This window comes from Odocoileus virginianus, unplaced genomic scaffold (assembly GCF_023699985.2).
Source record: "Odocoileus virginianus isolate 20LAN1187 ecotype Illinois unplaced genomic scaffold, Ovbor_1.2 Unplaced_Scaffold_11, whole genome shotgun sequence".
NCBI lineage: Eukaryota > Metazoa > Chordata > Mammalia > Artiodactyla > Cervidae > Odocoileus > Odocoileus virginianus.
Window position 1 is genome coordinate 437,233 of NW_027224273.1, and position 23,634 is coordinate 460,866.

A 23,634-nucleotide genomic window follows, 5' to 3' on the forward strand; every position below is an offset into this window, starting at 1 on the left:
TATGATACAAAAAAAAAAAAAAAAAACCCAGAAGAACACTGAATGTCAACTGACTTAGCAGCAGTCCTAGAAAAAAGCTCATTTCATCTTTACCCTCTAAATGTAGGGGAAAATCACAGAGTATGGTTCAGTGGAATTTGTAAGAGTGCTTGCCAGGAGCCCACCTTCCTTCTTGTGACATTTCACTTCACCTGTGATGCTCCAGTGAGCTTATGAGCCACCCTGGAGTGACAGGCAAAAGGAAATGTGTATGATCACATACATGTATCAAAATATCATTCCATATCTTGAAAAAAGTGGAAGAATTAATAAAAGCTCTGTGACTAAATTCTTTTGTTACCCAACCTATTCTTCTGCCATCTTCAGGCCTCATAAACCTACAGGTAGAGGACAGTATTGCCATTCATTAGGGACCATGTCTGATGGGAACGCTTTATCCAGTTTGTACCATAGCATGGGTCATACAAGGCTTCCCAAGTGATGCTAGTGGTAAAGAATCTGCCTGCCAATGCAGGAGACTCAAGAGACACAGGTTCGATCCCTGGGTTGGGAAGATGCCCTGCAGTTGGAAGTGGTAACCTGTTCCTTTTTTCTTGCTTAAGAAATTCCATGGACAGAGGAGCCTGGTGGGCTACAGTTCATGGGGTCAAAAAGAGTTTAACATGACTGAACAACTGAGCACATGAGTTATAACGACAAATAAAAAGAGCCTGTTTTCATAACATTGCTAAATTCTCTTCATTGTGAAAATTTAGCATTAATTTTGTTTGTTTTTTTTCCATTTATTTTTATTAGTTGGAGGCTAATTACTTTACAACATTGCCTTTATGTTTCAAAATATTGCACAGAATATCTAGTTAATGGATCACTGAGTTTTTTTTGAATCCCCTTAAATTTTGCTCCTGAGGCAAGTAAATGCTTCACTCTCTTCACAGGGCTCTCATCACAGTCCTGACTGACAGTTCATAAATAGTCCATGTTTGATCTCATCCAAGGCGGACTTTTCTTTTCACTTGCTTTTATGACAATTCCAAGAATATCCTGTAAGAAACACATTGTTTTAGTCAAGTCAGCAGAGGTATGACATCTGAAATTACATTATTGATTTATTGATCTGATAGTTTATTATCTGTTCCCACTCCTCTCCATCTGTATGTCCACTGAAAAAGCAAGTTCCATCAAATAGGAATTTATCTGTCCTAGTTCCAGCAGCTTTCCTGGCACATCATAGGCACTCAAGGGCTATGTTTTAAATTAATGATTGTGTGGCTTTGGGGGGAATAGAGCAGGTGGTTTTCTGGAAAAACATATAAATGTAGTTATTTCCCTGAGAATTTATCAGTTATCATTCTATTTATTTGATCAAAAAGAGAGACAGAAATTATATTTGTCTGTAATCACTCCCACAAGCTCTGTTGACAATTTTGATAGAAGAGTGGAGGCAGGAAATTCCATGCTAAAATTGTTGCAAGCAAATAAGGCCCCCAGTAGATTCTGTAAGGGGTAGAGGGCCCAGGTGCCTTATGTAGAGGCTTTGTTTAGGAGTCACAGTGGTTGAGACCAGAGAGGTAGGTGGAGTCCTCTGTGAAATGTATCTGTCACAGTCAGCAGTTAGCCATATAAGCAAAGAGATTAGTGAGGATTTTAAAGGTCCAAATCTTTGTACAAAAGGTAATGTACCGCCTGTGTAAACAACTTATGAAAAAATTGTTCTCTGATAGTGAGGACACTAAGGCTGTGAGTCAGCATGGGTTTCTGGCTGTTTATCAGAGGGAGTTTCAACAGTACAGATATCTAATTCAGCACAGAAGCAGCTTGATAAGATTAGATGGAAGAAGTCTCATCCTTCCCATAGTGAGAGATCTAAAATTGGTTCCCTATTAGACCGTATATTCATTTGAAATACTCATAGTTTTTTAACAAGGCCTCTTGCATTGACTGATTGATGATTTACTCATTCACTCATTTTGAAAATACATATTTAACAATTTCTATGGGCATGACATTGTCTTAGACACTGGGGCATAAAATGAATGGTGGTGTTTTTTAAATGGCCAAAGATATGAATAAACAAACTTTGAATAATGAGTAATAACCTGCTTCTAAATATAGTTGAAATGTAAATAGAGCTCAGCTAAGGACTAAGCCACTGTTAATATGGATTGGAAGTTTTAGAGGACAAAAGTGAAATATCACTCACTATGACATATTTCTAAGAGAGTAAGTAGGAGGCAGAGGGACTGTTATATTTCTGTCTCCAATAAAAATGTAATATTGGATGAGAAAATGTTGCTGTTTCTCTTTTGTCTATTGCCCAGACTAAATTTTATTAACTGCATGATCTATCCAATTGGCTGTGCAAAAATCAATTGTTAAGATTGATGAAAGCATAAATCAAATGAAAAATGGTCCTATAGTAGCAAATAACAGTGACCAAAGTCTTAGTCCACATAAGCAAAATGAAGACATAAAATTGAAAGTTTCTACAGATCTAATGGAAAAATAAAAATAATTTAATAATGAAATGTGCACCAAAATGTCTTATACTTTGATTTCATTTTTCAATTCAATTTTTATAGTAAAATAGATATTGTGCCTCCTAAGAGCACTAACCAAGCATTTTGAACTTTCTATTTTTTTTTTTTTAAATTTCTATTTAAAATCCTGTTTGGTGAATCAAATCTATCTGTTGACCCTGGCTTAGAAACAGTCTTAAACTCATGACAGGGCAGCATGTACCATCAAGACTAGGGTAGTAGTTCTGACTTCCAATATTTTATTTATGTCACAATCTTTACCCATTCAAGGTCATGAATAGTAGTAGTCTTCTCAACATAAATTTAAGCTCTTGTTTAAGTTGTAGTTGTCTTTATCTTATTTAACTTTGATGGGACAGTATTTAGCAATACTGGTCAAACATGAAACTCAAATGATTTACAGAGTTACATTTCTGTACTCAGATTTGTGAGAGTATTAGTACTGAAAATACTAGCATGATTAGATGCCAATGAAGTGATTCTGCATTAACCTCTGAATAACCTCTGGTACAGTGTTTTCCTGGATGCTTGTGTTTTATTAGACTGTTTATTTTCATTTTGCAGTTGTTAAGAAAAGTTTTATCCTAGAATTTTTACTCTTTTAATTACTACCCAAATTCTTTTGTGGAAAATCAGCCCTCTAAGAATAGTGGTCTGTCTAAAAATATGCTATTGAGTTGTCTATTCCATTTATCTATCTACATAGAAGACCTTGCAAGTTAAAAAATGGTACAAAAACATTAAACTTAGTATCTCTAGCATTTTAGAGGTGGGACATTGTATGTTCATGTGTCTAATCCAGATCTGTAGTTAATCAAACAATTCTATGTTAATAAATTGTATAAACCTACAAATCCCTTAAAAATTTATCTATAACCCTAATATAATTTCATTAAACAATATTTCTACAACTGAATGAAGTGATTCTAATATTCCTATTTAAAATAAAGTATTGAACTGTGGACGCTGATTTGCTACTGAGAAGTTAAAATATGGCTAGTCTGAATATTTATGCACACACACACAAACACGCACACACACACAAGTGTAAAATATACTCCAGATTTCAATCTTATATAAAACAACATAAAATAACTTATTAACTTTTTTATATTGATTATATCAAATGCATTGAAATAAAAATGCAGTATTACATAACATAAATACAATTAACACAAATTTTCACATCCTGTCACTTAAACAAATGTGACTAGTACAAAATTTAAAATTTCATATGTGGCTTGGGATGCCCGTTTATGAGACAACACTGGGCTAGGTTGGTTGACTGCAGATAATAGAAATGGACTTAACCTTCATGTATTTAAACAGACGATAAAGTAACAACATGAAATAATATAGAAATAACAGAATAGTTTAGTCAGTTGACTAAAAAGTTTAACTCACTCCCAACTCTAGTGCGTGTATGAGAAAATCATACTCTAATATAATAGGGTAGTACATCAAGAATAGAAATTTTTATCACACTGGGGTAGCAATATATTAACTGTTTAGTAATACACATATTTCACCTTTAATCTTTTGATTTATACCTGGATAGTCTTAACATACATAGTAGAAACTAATATATTAATAAATTAAAACACATCAAATTTACCAACTGTCTTAATCTGCTATCCTGCCATACAAAATGCCACAGTTTGCGTGGCTTTTACAACAGAAATTTGTTTTCTAACCATGCTGGAGCGTTAAGATCCAGATCCGATAAGATTTAATTTCTAGTGAAAGCTCACCTTCTTCCTCGTGGGGAGGGGCCCTCTTGCTTGTCTTGTGGTGTGCTTAGTCACTCAGTTGTGTCCCACCCTTTGTGACCCCATGGACGGTCACCAGGCTCCTCTGTCCATAGAATTCTCCAGGCAAGAATACTGAAGTTGGTTGCCATGCTCTCCTCCCAACGATCTTCTGAACGCAGGGATCAAACCCAGGTCTCCTGCATTGCGGGCAGATTCTTTACGGTCTCAGTCACCAGGGAGCCCCTTTGCTGGGCCCTACTGGTGGGAAAAGAAAAAGGGAGAGAGAGTGCTGGTGTCTCCTCTTGTAAAGGGCACTAATCCCATCAAGTTAGGGTCTCACCTTTATAACCTCAGTTACCTTAATGACCTTCCTATAAGGCCCTATTTCCAAATAGTAACGGTGGGCACTGGGGCTTCATGCAAATTTGGGGACAGTGGGGCATAATTCAGTCCACATTACCAAGTTTATGAAAAATTGGTATAATGAAAAAAAAGGCAAATGGGAAATCATAGGCAAAGACATTTCCAGCAACATTATAGAAAAATATCAAAGAAAAAGCTACCCCTAATATCTGAGTTAATTAAAAAGTAAAAGGTAATGAGGGAAATAAAGATGTTCAGATACTGCTGCTGCCACTCACAGTAGTACCATCAATCTGCAGGGCAATTTCAAAAAAACATACAGATCCTTAAAGAGTAGTTCCCCTTTTGATGAAGAAGGTAATAGATGACTGTAAAGGAGTGGATTACAATTGAGAGAATGGGTAAGAAAATGGAAAAATAGTCATAGATGAGACTAGCAGTAGCTGCAAGAATAAACAGTTACACCTAGTAAACACAGAAAGAGACTGAAGAGTTTTTGATAAGAAGGAAATAACCAACCAAATCTATGGCAGGAGAAAATTCAAGAAACAAAGTGTCAAATGAAAGACACTGTGTGTCCTTTTACTGGACTATGACTTCTTTGAGTTCAAGGACTAAATTTCTGGTGAATCTCCATCACCATAAGGGACATTCAATGAATAAAAATGAATGAGTAAGAAAACATCATCAAGATAAACTATATATCATTTTTACAAAGAAAACAATTGTAGATTATTTTGCATTGCCATTATTTTAAAATATATATTTCTTTTACAGTCATTAATTATAAAATAAAGAAGTAATATATTACAACAAAAACATATATTAAGACACAATTGTAATTTTTTTTTAAGAATAAAGCCATTCTTCCTTTTTATTTTTAAATAACATCTCTACTTCTTCACATTCTCTATATTTAAATGATATACAGTGTGCATTCCTAGCAAATATATTTCCAGTCTCCCCTAATTTATTTAAATGACTCTTCTGCCATGGAGAGTCTAGGCATACAAGTATCTAATTAAATTCAGACTCTATTTCAATTTGAAAAAAAAGTGTCTTACAAGACTGTGAAATTATCTAATAATGTCTTTCAATTTTTATATGTGGTGGATTTTCTAGAGTGTTTTAATTACCCTCACAAGTTGAGATTTTAAGTTTTATCTCCATGGAAAAATTCAAAATAATCAGTTTAATTACTAAAAGTAGGATTCATAGTGAAAATTTCCCTCACCCTTAAGTTCTAGCTAATACATTAATACTCCAATTTCTACCAAAGCAGACAATGTTCCTAATACTGAACCCCAAAATGAATGATAGAGAAGTTGAAATAATTAATTTCAAATGTTTTCAGTAAATAATTATTTTTAAAATGTTAAGAGTTAATGTTTTAGAACTAGGTGTTCAATAAAAGAAAGTTAATTAAAATATATTATTGAAATTGTTGTTTCTCTTTTAAAGCATGATCAATACAGAAAATGACATGAGCCCAGTCTCTGTGTTTACATATAAGCCTGATCAATTTTAATCAAAAACCAAGTATAAAGGGCAAAAGAAAACATTTTAAAAAATATAACTACATGTAAAGCAAAAGAGACTACATTTAATTACATATTTCCTGAGGGAAAATAGCCTTATATGTGAACAGCAATGTTCGTTAACTATGTGAAATAAATTTAGAAAAGAGATCCAGCAAGATATATTGTTTTTGTTTTCTATAGCTGTTTAACTTGTCAAACCAGGAGAGTCTATAACATTTGATTAGTGAAACTTGCTATAAATTTTCAACTTTGTCTCTCCATAGGCTAGTAATTTAAAGATTTATAGCAATTTGCATAATGAGTTGCACTGTGTTCAATAAAGTTTTCCAATTTTATCTGAATGCAAATTTCAAAGGACAGTACCAAAGTTCAGTGTGGAAAGTGAAAATCTAACAGTCAGCATAAACAATCTGTAGCATGAATTAACCAATGAATTGACTTCCCTGGTGGCTCAGATGGTAAAGCGTCTGCCTACAATGCGGGAGACCCAGGTTCAATCCCTGGGTTGGGAAGATCTCCTGGAGAAGGAAATGGCAACCTACTCCAGTATTCTTGTCTGGAAAATCCCACGGATGGAGGAACCTGGTAGGCTGCAGTCCATAGGGTTGCAAAGAGTCAGACACGGCTGAGTGATTTCACTTTCACTTTCACCCTGCCATATCCTTTTCCTGGATACCTCACTGAACTGGTGTGCCTTTTGATTCATTAACTGATGGACATGAAATCCTGCCTGTTGTATAACTCCTAGTTGCTTCTTACTTGGAGTAACTACTTTGTCAGAAAATGGCCAGGGGCCCAAGACCAATGTGCCTGAAGTCACAGAGTTAGACCATTAATGTGCAACTTTCCTGATCTTTCTCAACATAGCCAGACAGGATAAAAAAAAAATAATAATAATAAGTAAAAATGGCTTTAAGTGAGACATTTCAAATAGATCGCTGTGTGACACATTTATCTATATGTTCTGAACAAATTCTAGCATATTAACCATTGCATAAGAACTTCTTCAAGAAAGAGCCTTTCTGATTCAGTCAGTCCATGCTGAAGTTCTGCTTTGGCATTGTCAGGATTAAAGGATCCTGGGCAGAATTACTTGAATATCACAGCCTCTTTTATGGTAGAATATCAGGTTCTTTCATCAGTATGCTTTTCTTGGGGGAGGCATATTTACCTCTGTGTAACTGAACAATTCTTTGGTATTAATGTCACATTAAGAGCTATTTTTCATATGTGTTACATTGTGGTGAAAATGATATACAATTGGGAATTCAAAACAATTGCACTTTCAGTTCAATTCAGTCGCTCAGTCATGTCTGAATCTTTGTGAACCCATGAACTGCAGCACGCCAGTCCTCCCTGTTCATCACCAACTGCCGGTGGTGTGAACACCCAAACCCATGTCCATTGTGTCGGTGATACCATCCAACCATCTCAACCTCTGTTGTCTCCTTCTCCTCCTGCCTTCAACCTTTCACAGCATCGGGGTGTTTTCAAATGAGTCAGCTCTTCACATCAGGTGGCCAAAGTATTGGAGTTTCAGCTTCAACATCAGTCCCTCCAATGAACACCCAGGACTGGTCTCCTTTAAGATGGACTGGTTGGATCTCCTTGCAGTCCAAGGGACTCTCAGGAGTCTTCTTCAACACCACAGTTCAAAAGCATCAATTCTTCGATGCTCAGCTTTCTTTATAGTCCAACTCTCACATCCATACATGACCACTGAAAAAACCATAGCCTTGACTAGACGGACCTTTGTTGGCAAAGTGATGTCACTGCTTTTTAATATGCTGTCTAGGTTGGTCACAACTTTCCTTCTTTTAATCTCATGGCTGCAATCACTGTCTTCAGTGATATTGAAGCCCCCAAAAATAAAGTCAGCCACTGTTTCTCCATCTATTTGTCATGAAGTGATGAGACCAGATGCCATGATCTTAGTTTTCTGAATGTTGAACTTTAAGCCAACTTTTCACTCTCCTCTTTCACTTTCATCAAGAGGCTCTTTAGTTCTTCTTCACTTTCTGCCATAAGGGTAGTGTCATCTGCATATCTCAGATTATTGATATTTCTCCCAGCGATCTTGATTCTAGCTTGTGCTTCTTCCAGCCCAGCGTTTCTCATGATGTACTCTGCATATATGCTAAATAAACAGGGTGACAGTATACAGCCTTGACACACTCCTTTTCCTATTTGGAACCAGTCTGTTGCTCCATGTCCAGTTCTAACTGTTGCTTCCTGACCTGCATACAGGTTTCTTAAGAGGCAGGTCAGGTGATCTGGCATTCCCATCTCTTTCAGAATTTTCCACAGTTTATTGTGATCCACACAGTCAAAGGCTTTGGCTTAGTCAATAAAGCAGAAATAGATGTTTTTCTGGAACTCTTTTGCTTTTTACTCCTAGCTTTATTGGAATCTCTGTGAAATCTGGTCCTTTAAAACATGGTTGTGACTAAGTATTTTAATATTAGAAAGAATGTAATTTAACTTAATTTTTAAATTCATAATATTAATATTAGAAATTTTACTATTCTATTTCTTGACAATCAGAGTAAGCCTACATTTATCTACTAGATTCTTATTCATGGTTTCTCCAAAAAATTAAATTCCTTCATAACTCTATTTTCTTCCCAACACTTAACATGACCATTTATATTAACATCAACTTATGTATAACTGATTTATGCAAATAGCTTATCAGATGACAATAGGGTGAAATGATAAATATCAATGAGCTCTGGATTGATATCACTTGGTTTCATATGAAATTCTATATAGCACTAGTGACCACAGGTAGGTTTCTCAATTCCCCAGTGATTCAGATTCTTTATACACAAAATCATAATCACAATTCTACCAAAATAGTAAGATAAGAAATAAATTAGCACTATATTCATTACAATAATCATTATTATTAGTAGCAATATTATATGGATATCCCTCAGATTGAAATTATGGCATCAGAACATATTTAACTCTATATTTCAGTTATACACTAAAAAACTAAGTATTCTTAAGGCTATTAAATTTTAAGATTCTTGAACAAATTATACATATGCTTGTATAAGCAGTATATACCAGAGAAGGACAAGAAAATCTTCATACTTCAGCTATTCAGATTATATTTATATGGGGAGATATATACATTAAGTTATAAATTTAGAATTAAAAATGCTCCTCGGCACAGTATACTGTAGCATTTTTATGATGTCTCTAGCTAATTCATTAAAGTATCTGCTTCATTGACTATGCTAAAGCCTTTGACTTTAGCCTTTCACAAAAAATGTGAAAAATTCTTAGAGGTGGGAATACCAGACTGCCTTACCAGCATCCTGCAAAACCTGTATGCATGTCAAGAAGCATCAGTTAGAAATGGGTATGAAACAACAGACTGGTTCAAAATTAGGAACAGTATATCAAGGTTGTATATTGTCATCCTGCTTATTTAACTTCTATGCACAGTACATCATGCAAAATGCTGGGCTAGATGAATCATAAGCTGGAATCAAGATTGTGGGGAGAGGTATCAATAACCTCAGATATTCCCCACCCTTATGGCAGAAAGCAAAGAGGAGTTAAAGAGCCTCTTGATGGACGTGAAAGAGGTGAGTGAAAAAGTTGGCTTAAAACTCAACATTCAGAAAACTAAGATCATGGTATCTGGCCCCATCATTTTATGGCAAATAGATGGGGAAACAATTGAAACAGTGAGAGACTTTATTATTTTTGGCTCCAAAATAACGGCAGATGGTGACTGCAGCCATTAAATTAAAAGACACTTGCTCCTTTGAAGAAAACTTATAACCAACTAGACAGCATATCAGAGAAGGCACTGGCGACCCACTCCTGTACTCTTGCCTGGAAAATCCCATGGACTGAGGAGCCTGATAGGCTACAGTCCATGGGGTCGCATAGAGTCGGACAGGACTGACATGATTTAGCAGCAGCAGCAGACAGCATATTAAAAATCAGAGACACATTACTTTGCCAACAAAGATCCATCTAGTCAGAGCTATGGTTTTTCCAGTAGGCATGTATGGATGTGAGAGTTGGATTATAAAGAAAGCTGAGTGCCAAAGAATTAATGCTTTTGAACTGTGGTATTGGAGAAGACAAGAGTCCCTTGGACTGCAAGGAGATCAAACCAGTCGATCCTAAAGGAAATCAGTCCTGAATATTCAATGGAAGGACTGATGCTGAACCTGAAACTCCAATACTTTGGCCACCTGATGCAAAGAACTGACTCATTGGAAAAGACCCTGTTGCTGGGAAAGATTGAAGGTGGGAGGAGAAGGGATTGACAGAGGATGAGATGGTTGGATGGCATCACCGACTCAATGGACCTGAATTTGAGTATACTTTAGGAGTTGGTGATGGACAGGGAGGCGTGCAGTGCTGAAATCCATGGGATCTTCAAAATTCAGACAGTACTGAGTGACTGAACTAAACTGAACTTTACGTGTTGCAAGTTACTATATAATGTCATTAATTAGAAATTTACCATGGTTTTGAAAGGACAAATTTTTTTTTTTTTTTTTTTTTTCATTTATTTTTATTAGTTGGAGGCTAATTACTTCACAACATTGCAGTGGGTTTTGTCATACATTGACATGAATCAGCCATGGAGTTACATGTATTCCCCATCCCGATCCCCCGTCCCACCTCCCTCTCCACCCGATTCCTCTGGGTCTTCCCAGTGCACCAGGCCCGAGCACGGGATGTTTCAAGAGAATACCATGTTTTTATTTAACTACTACAATAGCCTGGTGACTAAATTCAGACTCAATCACTGATTATACCTCTCAGTTAACATTTTTTGTATTGCAGTTTCTATAACTTCCCATAATCCTCAAGAGTATTCGGGGTTTTGTCTTGTGTAGCCTGGCACTGACTTAATATCAGTGGACTTCATGGGCCTTTGCTTCAGCTGCACCTACATACAGCTCCCTGATACATGTATACCTTGAAAGTATAACACACGAAATTTTGCCTGGAAAGCACTTTCCTCCATCATCAATTTGGCTAATGTCAATATTTCATTCAAACCTAGCTTTTTTCAGTGAATATTTTCAACTTTGTCCCCTCACTTGGAGTGAATCCCTTTTCAAGATCACTTGTTTGTTATTGTATGTATTGCAACAGTTTGTAGGTTTTTCAAATTGTGGTATGCTTTTCCTTTGGGGTGGTCTGTCAAGCAAAGGCTTGAAGGCCTTGATAGTACTTCAGTGTTATTTACTGTTCATATTTCTACTACATTTAAATGAAACCACATTTTATTCATCATCTTAACAAGCTGTACTTCTCAATCATAGTTTTGGTTGAGTAGATGGATGGTATGGAGAAGGCAATGGCAGCCCACTCCAGTCCTCTTGCCTGGAAAATCCCATGGACAGAGGAGCCTGGTAGGCTGCAGTCCATGGGGTCACGAAGAGTCGGACACGACTGAGCAACTTCACTTTCACTTTTCACTTTCATGCATTGGAGAAGGAAATGGCAACCCACTCCAGTGTTCTTGCCTGGAGAATCCCAGGGACGGGGGAGCCTGGTGGGCTGCTGTCTATGGGGTCGCACAGAGTCGGACACGACTGAAGTGACTTAGCAGCAGCAGCAGCAGATGAATGTTATGGTAAAATTTTGTTTTAAAATTCCGTAAGTATTTACTATTATTAAAATACAAATATGATCAGCATAGAATTCTGATGGAAAAAAATCCTGCATATACTTGATTTAAATTGTGAATAACTGATCATTTTATGTTATCTAGGTAGTAGCTAAGCAGGAAGACATGACTTCCTTTTGGTCATGATGTGATTCTCTAACAAAAAAATTCTCTAATACATGTGACTGTCAAAGAACGAGTATATTATGTAGTAGACACAATGATGTATCAAGGCATTCCATGATGCCTATTACTTGTTAACCAGGAAACTTGTGTAATCTCCTTTCTGGCAGAGGACTATTTTGTTTGTTTGCTTTGCTTTGTTTTTATGAGTAGAGAAAAAGAATATATTTAGCTTCCTCCAAAGAACCAATGATGGAGCAATCAGGAGTTAGCTTTGTGGTAATTATAGCTGAGTCAAAGTAATGACAAGAAGAATTTATGGAGACTTTCATTTACTTTTCTGGAAGTGTAACATTCCATATAAACACCACTTTACAGACTGATTTGATAAACCATATTTGAAAGATTTTCTTTGTCTGTTTACCAAAAGAAATGCAATTAATTAAATTAATATTTACTTATGTATCACATAAGTAAATTGTATATTATTACAAATATTTATTTTTTCATACCTTACCATGGAGCCATTACTTATGAGATTGCTGTTAAAGAAATTTCTATTCTGCTGAGTTAATCTATATTGAATAGCTTAATGTTCCATATCACTAATGTTTTAAATATTCTTATTACTGTAGGTGATTAAAATATCAGAGAATATGTAAAAGTAATACATGTTCATCCCTGTGCCATATTTGATCATCAAAAAAAACAATAAAACAAAACAATTGCTTTTCTTATTCACTATGTTTACATCTGCCCATGTGTGTGTGTTCATAATTTTCTGGTCTGAATGATGAGTATATTTTTATGCCAAGAGAATTCTGGTAATTTCTAGTGAAATATCTGTAATAGTACTGAATTCTATGTTAGATGGTAATAATTTTCCAAACACTCTTTGTTGTCCCAAACTTTATTCTTTCATTTAATAACTTAGTGGGCACTTCATTAACTTTTGTCTTGGCAAACATTTGTGCTATACACAGAGCATGAATTAAAATTATTGGAAAAATAAGTAAAATTCAGGGCCCTCAAGAAATGCATTGTTTCTTATAATAGGTAAGCAAATAACTGAAGTAGTATATATACTTACATATGATAGCAATTATTACATAAAAATGTGTTTTGGATACAAAGAAAAATGTGTGCCTGATGAAGATTTATTGTTAGAATTAAACAATCAAGAAAAACTGCAGAGCAGAGATGATAGGCACACTAAGAGTTGAAAAGTAATTGCAATTATTGAGTAAATGAAGGAGCTAATAAGAAAATAATACATATACACTGAGGCATGGAAGTGTGTGTTATAGTTCAAGAACTGCAAATAACTTTAAATATAAAGAAAAAAAGAAATGGTTAACCAATGTATCTTGATGGAGAAGCAGAGGTCAAATTAAGAACAAGTATGCCATGGTAAAAAGTTTAGGGATATTAGTAAACAGAATAGTTAAATATAATAAATAGAGGATTTCCATTTCACAAAAAATCATTTTATTTTAGTGTGAAAAAAATTTAGAAGAAAGGGGGAATGTTTGGTGTTATAAGGCCAGTTATGAAAGTGACATGAAAATATAATGGTTTTGAATTTAAGCATTGACAGTGGGAAATTATGTATAGAAATTAAAAGCGTATTTTAAATGCTTTAAAAAACACATTGGTTTAGTATACTTTTCCAGGTATGAGTATACTTTATAACCATGGTCCCATGTATTCTGTAAAATAGTCATATTGCTCTCATTGTCAATCCATTTGCAGATGAAGAAACATACCAAGAGAACTCAAACCATTATCCTAATTGTAGAGACATCATGAAAGGTAGAAATACAAGTTCTGGCAGGATAGCTCCAAAATCCATAAGTTTAACCACAAAGCCATGTTGTTTCTTATGTTTTATCTTGTATATAAGTAGAAGTATAGTGCAAGAGTAGAAAAGGAAGAAAATAGGCTAAACTCAGGTGTTTGATTGTGAAAATACATACCAAATAATTGGTAGTTCAGGTGGTAAAATATGTGCCTACAGTGCAAGAGACCCCAGTTTGATTCCTGGGTCAGGAATATCACTTGGAGAAGGGATAGGCTTACCTACTCAGTATTCTCGAGTTTCCCTGGTGGCTCAGCTGGTAAAGAATCTGCCTACAATGTAGGAGACTGGGGTTCGATCCCTGGGTTGGGAAGATCCCCTGAACGAGGGCATAGCAAACACGCCAATGTTTTGCATGGAGAATCCCCATGGACAGAAGGACCTTGTGGCTATAGCTCATTGAGTCACAAACAGTCTGACATGACAGAGTGACTAAGCACAGCATGGTTGTTATTAACTGTGATAGAGAATCCAAGACATAAACTAGGTTCAGGATACATTTCAGATATATGTAAAAATCTACAATAGCACTGCAGTGTTTCATTTCAATGAGATAAAATTGATGGCATATAACATTTATATGTGGACCATTATCTTACCTTCAGATGTACAGCATGAGTCCCTATATCTGTATATTGCTGCATGATCATCACAATAAATGTGGTTAGCATCTATCATCAAACATAGTTACAGTGTTGCTTTCTTCATGATAAGAGCTTTTAAGATTTATCCTTTTAGCCAGTTTCAAGTATACAACACAGCATTTTTAACTAGTCACCATATTGTACATTATATCCTCAGGGCTTAATTTTTAATAACCAGAAGTTTGCACTTTTTGACCACCTTCACCCATTTTACTCCCCACCACCAATGGAGTTAGACTTTATATTTGGTCAGAAATTTGGAAGAAAAGTGGGTTTGACTTAGATATACAGGTTCAAAAGTTGAAATTTTTTTCAATTTACTCTATCTTAGTCTAAATATTTTATTCACATATTTAAGAGTAAACATTTCTCTGCATAAAATGAGACTGAAAAACCTGGGAAAGATGGATGGCAAAGCTGGAATTTCCCCAGGTCACACAAGGCTGGAGGACATTCATAACCCTGTCAACCAGAAAAGAATTTGCCAGGTTGAACTCTTGCGTTCATAGAGAGGCAAGAAATATTATGTTTCAGTAGTAGGACAAAATTAGCCTTAGAATAAATGTCAACACAAAATGACCAAGATAATCATAAAGTGAATCAACTGCTTGTTAGAAAAACTTTAACATTCTTTAAAAAGAAAACAAAAAGTGTAACATATTCAAACTATTTTGCATCCAATCCAATTTTTTCTGAACTTAAAAAGAAGTTCCAAAATGCTACCCATAATTAGAAGAAAAATTAGTCCATCCAAACAGATTCAAAAATGAAAAAGATGAGACAAGAATTAAAAAAATATGTATATGATAAATAGAGATCAGAATTTATAAGCAAATATCAACATAGTTTCCCAGGTGGCTCAGTGGTAAAGAATTCACCTGTTAATGCAGGAGATGCAAGAGATGTGGTTGGGAAAATTTCATGTCTGCTCTCCCCACTGATCCACAGGGTCCTATGTAGTGCAATAGGGAAAACAAACAAACAAGCAAAACAAAAAATGATATCATACTAATCATAACTAGGAAGTAAAAATGACTTATTTACAGATGGTATGATTTCATGCATAGAAATTTCTAATTGTCTATAAAGGAGACATTAGAAAATTTAATAATTTACTAAGAAAAAAGTATGCAAGTTCAATAAACAGAAAGTAGTTATATTTCCATATTCTACCAAAAAGCTTTTGAAAAATTAAAATGAAATAAAACAATAAATATTACAAAAGCAGCAAAACATTAAATACTTAGGGAAAAATAAAGTATTCATTTAACCTATTTATTGAAAACAAAACACTGTTTTTAAGAGATTAAAATGAAATAAAATTACCTTTATCCTTAGATAAAATAATCCTTTGCATAAAAAATTTTATGGATTCCTCAGAGTAGTTGCTGGGATCAATCACTAAATTTTTCAAAGTTAAAGACTATAAAAAATAATATAAAAAACCAACATCCTTTAAAACATGTTGAAGCTTTTCTGACAGTCAATTGATTTACCCAAGCAATTACAAATTGTGCTTTGAAAAATTTAAATTTGTGATTAATAGATGGAGCATAAAGAATGTTTAGGGTGATAAAATTGCTCTGTATAATACTACAATAGCAGATATATTTCTCAAAATGAATAAAACATGCAATACCAAGTGAGTCCTAATATTAACTATAGACTTTGGGTGATAATTAGATTTCCCTTCTGGCTCAGTGGGGCAGGGAATAGCCTCCTGACAATGCTGGAGATGTAGGAGATGTGGGTTCAATCCCTGTGTCAGGAAAATCCTCCGGAGAAGAAAATGGCAATGTACTCCAGTATTCTTGCCCGGAAAATCCCTTGGACAGAAGGTCCTGGAGGCCTACAGACCATGGGGTTGCACAGAGTCAGACACGACTTGGTGCCTGAGCTCACACACAGGTGTCAACACAGGCTCACTGAGTGTACGAAGCAAATGTACCCTCTGTGCAGGAAGGATGATGACGGGAAAGCTGCAAATGTTTCAGGACAAAGGATGCATGAGAAATTTCTGTGTTTTTTGTTTGATTTTGCTGTAAACTTAAAGTTACTCAAAAAGAATTATGAATTTAAAAAAAAAATAACAGCATTTCCATTCAAAATAACATGCTGCTGCTGCTGCTAAGTCGCATCAGTCATGTCCGACTCTGTGTGACCCCATAGATGGCAGCCCACCAGGCTCCCCCATCCTGGGATTCTCCAGGCAAGAACACTGGAGTGGGTAGAAAAATTTCTATATGTCTAGGGGTTAAGTTTATGCAATAAAGGCAAGAAAAGGGTATGGCTGACTATAAAATATTTCTTAGGGAGATTAAAGAAATCTTAACTAAATGGAGGGACTAGTTTCATGAATGAAAGAAATCAGTATTTCTAAGATTCTTCCCAAATTTATATTCAATGCAACAGAAATAGAAATCTCTTCAGATTTTTTTAAAACAAAAAACAGATTGTAAAACTATTTAGAAATACAAATGAGATAAATAGCTAAAACAATTTGGAAAGAAGAACAAAGTGTTATGACTTAAAGTACCTGATTCTGATTTATTTTTTTTTTTAAAATTAATTTATTTTTTATTGAAGGATAATTGCTTTACAGAATTTTGCTGTTTTCTGTCAAACCTCAACATGAATCAGCCATAGGTATACATATCCCCTCCCTTTTGAACCTCCCTCCCCATCCCACCCCTCTAGGTTGATACAGAGCCCCTGTTTGAGTTTCCTGAGACATACAGCAAATTCCCATTGGCTATCTATTTTACATATGTAATGTAAGTTTCCATGTTCTGGACAGTTACAAGTAAAAGCATGAAATTAGAACACTTCCTCGCACCATACAAAATGATAAATTCAAAATGGATTGAAGACCTGAATGTAAGACCAGAAACTATAAAACTCTTAGAGGAAAACATAGGCAGAACACTCAATGAGATAAATCAAAGCAAGATCCTCTATGACCCATCTCCTAGAGTAATGGAAATAAAGATTATTACTACTTGGAAGGAAAGTTATGACCAACCTGGATAGCATATTTAAAAGCAGAGACATTACTTTGCCAACAAATGTCCGTCTAGTCAAGGCTATGGTTTTTCCAGTAGTCAGTCCTGGGTGTTCATTGGAAAGACTGATGCTGAAGCTGAAACTCCAATACTTTGGCCACCTCATGTGAAGAAGAGTTGACTCATTGGAAAAGACCCTAATGCTGGGAAGGATTGGGGGCAGGAGGAGAAGGGGACGACAGAGGATGAGATGGCTGGATGGCATCACTGACTCAATGGACATGGGTTTGGGTAGACTCCAGGAGTTGGTGATGGACAGGGAGGCCTGGTGTGCTGCGATTCATGGGGTCACAAAGAGTCGGACATGACTGAGTGACTGAACTGAACTGAACTGAAACAAGTGGGACCTGATTAAACTTAAAAGCTTTTCTACAGCAAAGAAAACTAAGCAAGGTGAAAAGACAACCCTCAGAATGGGAGAAAATAATTGCAAATGAAGCAACTGACAAAGGATTAATCTCCAAAATATATAAGCAGCTCATACCAGCTCAATATCAGAAAAACAAACAACCCAATCAAAAAGTGGGCAAAAGACCTAAACAGACATTTCTCCAAAGAAGACATACAGATGGCAAACAAACACATGAAAAGATGCTTAACATTGCTCATTATTAGAGAAATGTAAATCAAAACTATGATTCTGATTTATTATACAGCTACAATTATCAAGACAGGATGTTACTGACATAAGAATAGACACAAATCAATGGAAGTAGAATGATAATAAAAAAAGAAACCTTGAAATAAATCCATAGGTATATATGGCCAATTGATTTTTGACAGAACTGCCAAAATTGTGTGTGTGTGTGTGTGTGTGAGTAATGGCTAATGTTTTCAACAACTTGTGCTGTGAAAACTGAGTATCCATAAGAAAATAAACCTCAATCTTTACCTCTTACCAAATACACACTTGACTCGAAAAGGGTCAAAAACTTAAATCTATATGTAGAACACTTCTACAAAAAAAAAAAAAAATGGCTAAAATTTTTTGTCTTGGGGTAGCTAAAGTTTTCTTAGATAGGTATAAAATACATGAACAATTAAATAATGTGCTTCATAAAATTAAAGCACAAATGCTCCCCAAATGTTCATTGACACATATTGATAACACTGAATTGTTTTTAACATGTAGATCAAGCATATGAACTTTTTAGGAAATTAATTAATAAAATTAGCCCACCAACAATAAAAATCTGTAGCAAACTATGAAACAAACTGAAATAATTAATGTAAAACTTTTAAGTAATACTTAGACTATTCTGAGAAAAACTCTTTAAGGAACTATGCAGTTTTCAGGTTATAAGAAAAATGTTCTGTATCACTAAAAATGTTGGAAAACTTCCTAGTTCATTAAAGAATACCAGAATAACCTTGATATCAAAAACTGACAGAATGAACAATGAAACTGTAGATATATCTCAAAACCGAATATAGTTGCCAACATTTTAATTTAATTCTAACAAATCAAATTCAGCTGTATATTAAAATTATGACAAAGTACAATTTATTCTATGAACCGATGCTTGATTCCACATTATATATTTTGTGATTTACAGTTGCACCTTTCAGCACTTTCTAAAGTTCTTGTATTCACAAAAGAACTTTATATAAGTGAGATATATACACTAACTAACTTTACTTAGGTTTTTAAAAACCCTTGAAGTAAAGGAGGCCTAAGAATAAGAACTAAATAGAAAAGTCTTTTCATTTCTTCCGGGTTTTCCTGCATGTTTCTTGCAGGTACAACTATATACTCTTCTTTTGGATTTCCAAGTAAACATCACCTTATAATCTTTGCTGTGCAAATTCTCCACTTTCACAATTCTTCCAATTAAATAGCTGTAGTTCCCTTAGTTACACGACAGTAAAAATCATCTATTACCACATTGCCTTTTATCTATTCTGTATAAATTCTAATGGCTTCACTGTATAATTCACTCATTTATGTCCTCAGCAAGGATGAAGAATACTGCTGTTTAAATTATTCTAATTATTTCCCAATAAGTATATTCTCCAATAATCTTCTTTATAAATAAAATCTTATTTAGCCCTGAAACCATTTTAATAATTTGTTTATTATATTTTAAACTGTTTTATTTAAAAACACATTATGAAATAATAGCAACAGCAACAAAAAAATTGGGTGCCTGATTTATGAGCTATGACATAGATTTGTATCCTTGTACCTGTCTCTTCCTCATTAATTCTTCAATCTAACTCAGTGCTCCAGCAAGGAATCAATAGTTCACTTGTGTATGCATCTTTATCCTTTCACTATATTTAATACATTACAATCATATATATAATTATTTTGCATAATTTAAAATGTTATATGAATTCCATCATATTGCAGGTTTCATTTTGCAATTTATTTTACTTTATCTCATGGGCTTTTCTCTTTCAGATTATTCTCTGTTATAGAGAAGAATAACTTTGCTATTCTTTGCTATTTAAAACATATATCTTTGCTAATTCATTTTCACATTAAATAGTACTTCATCATATAAACACTTAAAAACAATAACTCAGTATTGACAATTTAGGACATTAGACATTTTGTTACTAGGAGAAGTGTTGAAAATAATCATCTGTGTATATGTCCCCTTGGACACACATGCAAGAAATTTTTAACGGTTGCACTACTCTGTCTGTAGGAATCTCCATCATTGGTATCCCTAGATATCAATGAATTTCTCTTTGTAGAAAGCGGGTAATTTTCATAATTGTCAGCAAGTGTATTTGTGATGAAATTTCTCTTGACGGCATTTCTTCCCCATGGAATACAGTCATTCGTCACTAGCAGGAATTCTTTGGTTCCAATGAGCGCAGTTCTGGCTGATCCTCTTAGGATGCTGCACCATAATCTGAGTTGGGTGGCCTGTATCAGTGGAGGGAAGCATGAACTGAAGACTCAGCCCAAAGCACAAGTGATCCCTTTTTGGGGTGAATTCAGGATGTCAAATGGGATCATTGCACCCCTATTCAGAACAGTCTATCAAACTGCAACTCTTTGGACTTAATCTTTTTAAATACATTGCATGTTCAAATTCAAAAGTGTCCCTATTGTATTCTGTCACTCTTCTTTGTAAACTTGATAAGCTACAGTATACTTTTCCAGACAGAACTTCACTTAGCTGTCCACTCACGGTAGAGTGACAGTCACAATGTATTATTTGTGTAAGTAGAGATGTGTACATTCACCAAGTCTCTTCATAACTCATAACCTAAAAGAGGCCTAAAATAGAAACTTGGCTCTCATATTTTCTACACTTATGAAAGGATTGATGACATGGACAACAGTCTTGTCTAACTCAATGAAACTATGAGCCATGCTGTGTAGGGCCAACCTAGACGGATGGGTCATGATAGAGAATTCTGACAAAACGTGGTCCACTGGAGAAGGGAATGTCAAACCATTTCAGGATTCTTGCCTTGAGAACCCCATGAACAGTAGGAAAAGGCAGAAAGACATGCCACTGAAAGATGAACTCCTCAGGTTGGTAGGTACCCAATATGCTACTGGAGAAGAATGGAGAAATAACTCCAGAAAGAAGGAAGAGAGAGCCAAAGTGCAAACAAAGTGAAGCCTGACGTGCTGAAGTACATGGGGTCACAAAGATATGGACACCACTGAGTGACTGAAGTGAAATCATGAAAAGGATAAATTTTACCTTCATAGTTATGTGTAGTTCTTCTGATCTAAACTGCATAGTACACCTTTCACCATAGTTCCCCAATAGCTCGTTGTTGGTCAAGAATCTGCCTGCAATGCAGGAAACCCCAGCTTGATTCTTGAGTTGGGAAGATTCCCTGGAGAAGGGATAACCCACCTACTCCAATGTTCTTGGGCTTCCCTTGTGGCTCAGTTGGTAAAGTATCCACCTGCAATGCTGGAGACCTGGGTTCGATTCCTGCATTTGGGAGATGGCCTGGAGAAGGGAAAAGCTGACCAATCCAGTATTCTGGCCTGGAGAATTACATGGACTCTATAGTCCATAGGGTCACAAAGAATCAGACACAAGTGAGCAACTTTCACTTTCACATTCCTTTTAAATTGTGAGTTAAAATAATTGATTAATACATCATCTTTATATTGTTGTAGTTAATCTCTCTTACACCGTGTATTATTTTTCCCTACATATTTTTGTGATCTTGTAAATAATTTTGTGTAGGATGGTTGCATCAAAATTCTTATGATATTTTGATCATGTGTGTTTTTTTTTTTTTAGATAAGATTAGGGGTATGCTTTCTTTGAAACATAACTCAGAAATGTGTTTTCATTTTATTTTCTAGACTAGTTTATATACCATTGGGCTTACCCAGACTTTGAAGTATAGGGAAATGTTCTGGGGGAATTAATCTGATTATGGTTATTTGTGTGTGTGTGATGATTCTTTATATTCATCTCTATTTTATCTATAGGTATTGGCTTAGTTTCATGTTCAGATTACACTTGGATCAGTTTTGGTAAATCAGATTTTACTTTTTTTTCTATTTTATTTGAATTTTAAAAATATATCCTTTAACTTTCTAAAAAGTATGCTGTAACAAAGATTATTTGCCTTAAAACATTGCATTTTAAAGTATTTATAACTTCTGCTTTATTCATTATTTTGTTTCATGTCCTTGTCTTTTACTGATCTTTCAGATAAAAATAGTATTTTGTAATGTTTTACTTTCCTATCTTTACCTTTATCATTTTCTGCTTTTATTTTTGTATTCTTAATTATTGTTTTTTCTAAATTGTTGAGGTGTCAATTCAATTTATTCATTCTAATTATTTATGTTTAGTATAAAAATGTAAAGTAATGCATTTTAGTTGATAGTTATTATAATTGTTTTCTGTAGATTTATATAGGTAGTATTTCATCATCATTATTTGTTGAGAATTCTGTAAGTTTGTATTCTCTCATTTACCAAGGAGATGTTCAACAAAGTTTTTCTTCACTTTTCAAAAAGAATAATTTTGACCTTTGCATTTCCACAAAAATAAGTAGGCTTATTACCCTGTAATAAAAATAGCTTGCATTATTCCTAAATTATGTCATTTGAGCTTTTCTTATATTTCTAATATGTTGCCATTTTTTGTGATCATTCTATATGCAATTTAAAGATACTGCATTCTTCATTAATGTTGGTAATTAATGTTACAGGTCTACATTTTGATCATATTAATAAAGTATTATATATACTCACCTATTCTTGTTATGTTTACCTTTTGTGGAAAAAATGTTATGTTAAAATATACCATTATGAATTATTTCTCCTTTCATCTTCTCTATTTTTTATTTTTCTTCTCTCCATAATTTTAGCTGTATGTGAGTTGTGTTGAACAGATATACAGCAAGTAAAGCTGTAAATTTTAGCATTGGTGCTGTTCTTTTTATATCCTTTAACGTTTTTATAATGCAATGATAACTTACTTGATATCATATTTCTTGTGAATAATTGCTTACTGTTTGCATGTGTTAAGCATATTTGTCCATCTGTTTAGCTTAAGTCTATCTATCTGAACCATTTCTCTGTGGTTTGTTGTTTATTCACTAAGTCATGTCTGACTCTTTGTGACCTCATGGACTATAGCAAATCACGCTCCTCTGTTCTCTACTATCTCCCAAAGTTTGCTTAAATGATTCTATTTAACCATCTCATCCTCTGTGGTTCCCTTCTCCTTTTGCCTTCAATCTTTCCCAGCATCAGGGGCTTTTCCAGTGAGTCAGCTTTTCCCATCAGGTGGCCAAAGTACTGAAGCTTCAGTTTCAGCATCAGTCCTTCCAGTGAATATTCATAATTGATTTGCTTTAAGATTGATTCATCTGATCTCCTTGCAGTCTAAGAACTCTCAAGAGTTGCCTCCAGCACCACAGTTCAAACATATAAATTCTTCAGTGTTCAGCCTTCTTTATGGTCTAACTCTCACATCTGTAAGTGGCTACTGGAAAAACCGAAGCTTTGACTACATGGACCTTTGTCAGCAAAGTGATGTCTCTGCTTTCTAATACACTGTCTAGGCTTGTCATAGCTTTCCTTCCAAAGTGTCTTTTAATTTCATGGCTGCAGTCCCATCTGCAGTGATTTTGGAGCCCAAGAAAATAAAATTT

At 34.8% G+C, this 23,634-nt stretch overlaps 1 non-coding gene across 1 annotated transcript; it reads left to right on the forward strand.

The window, feature by feature from the left end:
- Positions 1 to 6,632: 6,632 nt before the first annotated feature.
- TRNAC-ACA (transfer RNA cysteine (anticodon ACA)) lies at positions 6,633 to 6,704 on the forward strand. Its single transcript has one exon. It is a non-coding gene; the product is annotated as a tRNA-Cys (tRNA).
- The last annotated feature ends 16,930 nt before the right edge of the window (positions 6,705 to 23,634 follow it).